This window comes from Olea europaea, unplaced genomic scaffold, assembly GCF_002742605.1.
Source record: "Olea europaea var. sylvestris unplaced genomic scaffold, O_europaea_v1 scaffold1229, whole genome shotgun sequence".
NCBI lineage: Eukaryota > Viridiplantae > Streptophyta > Magnoliopsida > Lamiales > Oleaceae > Olea > Olea europaea.
In genome coordinates this window covers 106,513-112,658 of record NW_019229720.1, presented here as the reverse complement: position 1 = coordinate 112,658, position 6,146 = coordinate 106,513, and the positions used below count along the sequence as shown (strand labels likewise).

Below are 6,146 nucleotides of genomic sequence, written 5' to 3'. Positions count from 1 at the left end.
GGAGAAGATGAGAACCTACCCACATCTCTTCGGTGAACAAAAAAAATCGATCCACAAGCTTTCGGGCTATCTACACACTTTGAGCTTCCACGCTAGTTCTCTATCACAAACCAAGGCATGCATACTCGATCGGGAAAACAAGTCCACCCATGATATAAATATTCATGCCTGAACTTGGGAGGACCACTGTTACGCCCCTATCTGAACCACTTTGGAAAGCCTACCACTGCATCATACGAGGTGTCCACCACCAATCCGAAGTGGTTCTGAAGGGACTCCACCACCAATGCCCGTGCGCTCCTAATGCGCTATGAGGCACAAAACAATTCTACTGAACCGACCAAAGTGTCCTTGACGTCGAAGCCCAATGCACTCCGAGGTTCTTCTTTAGTAGATCTGCCGCCACTTTCAGAAAGAGATCTGCGTCAAGATCCTCTTTGCCCCCAGGGCTTAATTGATTTGACGCCTCCATAGGTCTAGTTGATGTGATGTATCAACTTTATGTCAACTCAACTTAGGAGAAGTTATTTCCCGTCTACTCTATAGATGCGGCTGAGTGACGTCTATGAGCAGATGTCTCACAGCATCAGATGCATACATGTGTCCCACATCCAACGGTTCTCCTCACCTATAAATACCCAAGGTTTGACAAGAGGTAAACGTAATAAAACTCTTACAACTTAGCTTTCCATAATAAGAAAATATATATTCTCCTCCCCACTCTCCTACACAACTCAGGCATTGTTCCGATCACCAGATACTAACTTGACCGTCGAAGTGTATGCGGCCGCTACCACCCCCGCTGGTTCCGGCCATGTGTGTCTGACCATGGTTGATTGTGTGCAGGGAGGATAATGTGGAGTAGCTATCGGTTGGCCACATAGGAGGTCAAATTCGCGAGGTCAACACCATAAAATTATAAAAAGGAATACTCATCAAGCTAGAGCACACTTTCATCCAATATTGCATATGAGGAATCATTTTTGACCCATAAGTCGGTTGGGAAAGTTAACAATGATTTTCTTTCCTGTTGTAAGTGATTCTAAACGAATAAGCACGAGGATCATTTTTGTTTTCGATTATTATCCAACAAGTGCAGATCATGAACAAGTAATATAATAATGAGCGTCGAATCCATGTATAGATGACAAACAAACTTGTTAAACCCAATACCCATGGTCAACATCTATTTTTTATCCTTCAACTTCTAATTTCCTTCTATCTTTCTTTCTATCTTTTATTTTTTTATTCTTTTTAAAATTTTTTTGCCATTTTGGTACCTAGTGTTCTCAAAGTGTCCGTTACAGTAATATTCCAATTAAACGTTCAATTTTTGCAATCAAGTCCTCGGACTTCATGGAAATTATGCAATTCCGTCCTTTTGTACAATTTAAACTCCAATATTGCTTGATTCAAATCTAAGTTGAGATTTTCGTCTAGAAAAAACAATATATACACTGAGTAGAAATTTGCCTAAATAATTATATATCAAGTAAATTTATGTGTCTAGATAAATATGTAAAACAGTTACTAGTTCCCTCCTAATTCTCATAAAACCTTCGTGGAGGATCTTGCAGTAGGAAGTAGCATCATGTTATCATGATGCATTACAAGAAAAAAATGGCTTTTGCAACATGTAAAAAGCAACATTCATCAATTGCGTGTTGCTAAAAGGGGTCAATTGCAACATTCAGCAAGCGTATGTTGCCATTAGTTGACTAAATTAAGATTTAACATATTTTTAATGAATGTTGCTAAAACACACTTTTCCAACGTTCACAGACCGTTTTTGTTACTTTTATTTTTTTTGCAACGAGCAATGCGCGTTGCTGTAGAGTTTCAACAACGTTCAAAAGAATGTTGCTGTTATTAGTTTTAGCAATGTGCAATGAACGTTGCCGAACGTTGCTGTTATTAGTTTTAGCAATGTTCAATGAACGTTGCTGTTAATCAGTTTTACCAACGTTCATGTGAATGTTGTCATTAATCAGTTTTGACAACGTTCATTGTTTTAGTAACGTTTATTGAAGTTACCCTTCGTTGGTATAAAGAAAATAAATAAATAAATAAATAAATTTAAAAAACTCCTTTAAGTTGGAATAGATCTAAACCATAGATTATCAATATCCAATAACAATCGTTATCCTAACATAAAACAAAAGCCTCTCTCAATTAGGACAAGAAACCAGATGGAGCCGACTGCACATCTCTCTCTCTCTCTCTCGTCCCATTTCATCTAATCTCATGTTTCCTCTTCCTCTCCTCTTTCTTTAAGCCTCGATTCTATTTTTTACCATGCTCTCGGTAATGGGTAGGCGCGGAGCAAGAACCAAAGTGCAGAAGCAGCAGAACCTGTGGCGAGTCGCGATGGTCGACGAGCTGAGTGTCAACTGTCGAGTCGTGGGTGCCAATTATTGGGGGTGATGGAGACGGACTGATGGTGTCACGGACCTCATGGTGAGTCGCCGAGTCGATAAGCGCCTTTTAATTTTCGGCCCTGTTTAGTTTTTCTGTTCGGCGTTAGCCCTGTTTTTGTTTTTCTTTTTTTTTTTTTTAAATTATTGTTTTTGTTCTGTGTTGAGTGTTGACAGAAGGAATGGATTATGGTGGATATACACTATTTATTCCAAAAAAGGATTGTGGTAAAAGAAACTTTATTGTTAAAATAATTAATTCATGTAAAGTTGGCGGAATCAATTGCGTTTGGATTCTGAACATATGAATAGATTTATCCCAATTTTACATGAATTATATAAATTTCGTGCATTTCCCACATAGTTTTTGTTGAGGAATCACATTACAACACTGAATTACAAATAATATTAGATTTTCTTGTTGAAACGGAATAGGTTTTATTGAACTTAATTGTTGCCGTTTGACTTATTGATGATCAATTTTCATTATCTTATCTAATTGTACTCATCAAATGAATTAAAGGCTTGGGAGGATTGGCTTAGTAATGAGTAAGTTCTGCGTTTTTCGAATTCTGTAATTATACATTGTAGTCTCTTTTCATTCCCTTTTCTCTTCTTCCAGTATAAGAGCCAAGGTTAAAATAAGAAAAAGGTCACCTTTTAGATCTGCATCTTATGCTCTATAACCAATCATAAGCAACGGTTCTATTTTAGCTCATTTCTTATTGAAAGAGAAATTGCAGAATTAGGAATATTCGAATGCATTTGATAAATAGTGGGTTCTATCGCAGTTGTGCTAAATGCACCAGGTGAACATATATACTTTAATAGATGCTTTGTGACACCTGGAGAATGTGATACCGTTTCCTAATATTTTTCTCTTTTCTTGGTTTATTTTTTTCTTTTGTATACAGCCTTAGCAGTGGTAGTGATATTGGTACTAGTTTTGTACTGTCAAATATAATGGTTACATTGGCGTTTGTTCTATAATTGGATCCTAGACAGTAAGTAAAGGTATTTTTTGTGGTAATTCTATAGAAAGCTATTCATGTACCAAAAGTCATGTCTTCTTGGCCAAGGGATAAAAATAGCTTGTTACGTTATCAAATAGAAAAATAGACTTCGTTGTTTGGAAAGTGTTGGTTCAGGCAAAAACAAAGAAGGAACCTCTATCTTAGGGTTAAATTGTCTATCTAGATTTATTAGTAAGGCCATAAAAAGGAGAAGTAGTTGCAATAGGGAACCTCTCATAGTTGTCAATATGATTTCGTGCATTTCCCACGTACATGAATTAAAATGATGGCAACGACTTTTATAATTTTCGTGACAGCTAAGATATGTTGTAGAGAACAAGACACGTCCACATTAGGAGTTATGCCTCCATTAGGTTTAGATAGAAATCGAATTTTCAGTAGATTTTGATAGAAGTTGATAGAATATAAGGTTGAAAAGTTGTAGGTCCATAATATGTGATTATGTGGTAGCTAGAAAGAATATATTCCCGAGAAAGAATTAACCGGAAGTAGTGTACTCTATCTACACAGACAAAGTATCTCCAATAATTTGACTCTAAAGAATGCACTCTTGAGATGTAATATATGATAACGTTTGATATGAGTTATATGGATAATTGAAAGTGGGCAGTTTGGTCCCTGTCCTTCCTACTTGATTCTAGCATATATTTATTGACACCACATACATAATCTCTTGGTTAAATTTACCGAAGTTCCATCTAGGTCAGAAGGCTTTTAACATAAGTTCCAGAAATGGCAATTCTGAGATTTTTGTGTGTGTTCATGCTCTTATGGTAGCTTGGACGATAGTGCAATCTTCTGGTTGTTGATTATGGAGTTATGATATAAGTCAACTTCTCCTAAACATTTCAGGTGATACCTTTTTCACAATGGATTGAAGAAATAAAGACTCCAAATGCTATTTTGGCGAAGCACCAAGTATCTTCAAGGTGGGAGGCTCTTTCCTATATGAAAGATGCAGGCTAAAAAGAAAGTAATGGGAAGGATTTTTGAGAGCTAGCCAACCCAACGGTTTGAAGACAGCAAGTTGTAAATTATCTTATTTTATACAATGATTTTCTATTTTTTAAGAGGAGTGTAAGATAATGTTTATTTGATGGGCAATATGTAAATAAAAATTTTTCTTCGATTTATTACAACAATGTGTTTTGTCTATTTGGTATGGATTAATAAAATTATATCAAAGTCATGTTGGCCCAAGAAGTCTTTTTTATTTTGTGGTTGATTTGGTAAATTGTTATACAAATAGGAAAAATGCCAAAAATAAAAAATAAAAAATAAAAAAAAATTTAAATGGCCCAACGTTCATTGAACGTTGCAAATGCGATTTTTCTCAACGCTCAATGAACGTTGTGAATGATGGCTTTTGCAACGTTCATTACATTGCCAAAACCCTTATTTGCAACGGTCTTTGAACGTTGCCAAAACTCTTCCCTCTACGGCAACGTCGAAACCCACAACAGACGCTTGAACGTTGCTATAGGTCGTTGGCAACGTTTTTTGACCATTGCAAAAGGTGATTTTTGGTGTAGTGATGGTTCCCAAGCAAATATAAAATTTCTCCAAATTCTGTCAAAATTGGTGTAACATCTTATTTTTCATAATCTAGCTCCAAAATTTCTTCTTATCTCATTTTAAAAATGGCTGACCATCTTAGTCATCATTTGAATCAGCTACGGTATCAAATTTCGGCACCTATTCATATCCCTCGGTCAAACCAACACTTGTTCTCTTATTCAAAAAAAAAAAAAAAGGTTGAACCCAATCTTGAGGGCTTCCACCGCCCCGCCCCTAGAGGTTTGTGAGGGAGGTAAATCACAGGATATGTCCAAGCAGGCCAGAGAACAAGAGCTGTCTGTACATTGCGCCTACAAGGAGTCCAATTCCATATTTCAGGAATCGAATCCCCACACTACGGCTGCCAGCAAGGCCTGAGATAACTTCACTCCTGTCCTTTGCACCACTGGGCTATGCCCGGGGGGGCACTTGTTCTCTTATTCATGATTGAGAGGGGTGAAAGTGATATTGTCATCATCGGAGTTCTTCTCAAATGTCGATTCGTCAATCGACATATATAAACAGTGAGACCATTAAGAAAGAAACAATCTTGCTACACGTTCAGGCTCAAATCCAAATAGGATATGTGTCGACGCATGACTAGACAATTTGAAAAATTAAAACAAAAACTCCCAATTATTTTCTAACACATCAATCTGTCTCTTCATTCCCCCGTTTTTAAGTTTGGACAAATGGCTTTATTCAGTAAAAAAATGGTTAGTCCATCACTTTAATTTGTCCAATTGTTTTTACATTTTTTTTATCTTTATTAATTGTTCAATGTGATGCACCTGTGTGCTAACTCGTTGCATCACATGATTTTCGTCATTTCAATTTCGTGAACAATGATTTAAGTCAAAATTATATTTTGTGAAATCCATAACTTTTCAATCATGCGTCCGATCAACTTTTATTAAAATTTACTAAAATTCTGATTTTTATTTAAACCAAACAAGGACTTATTGTTAAGTTTTAATATATTAAAATAACAAAAACTAAATAAATGACCATAAATAAAATTATAAAAAGGAATAAAATATCTTCATTAGAGGCCCTGCTAGGGATGTCAACGAGTCGAGCCGAAATACAAAGCTTGTGTAAAATTATCTGAGCTTTTTTGCGAGCCCGAGCTGAAAGCTGG

General features: G+C 36.2%; 1 long non-coding RNA gene across 1 annotated transcript; it reads left to right on the top strand.

Annotated features, from left to right (window-relative positions):
- The first annotated feature begins 2,151 nt into the window (after positions 1 to 2,151).
- On the top strand, positions 2,152 to 4,581 carry LOC111374284. Its single transcript, XR_002699101.1, has 2 exons — positions 2,152 to 2,457; positions 4,301 to 4,581. It is a non-coding gene; the product is annotated as an uncharacterized LOC111374284 (long non-coding RNA).
- Positions 4,582 to 6,146: the final 1,565 nt, after the last annotated feature.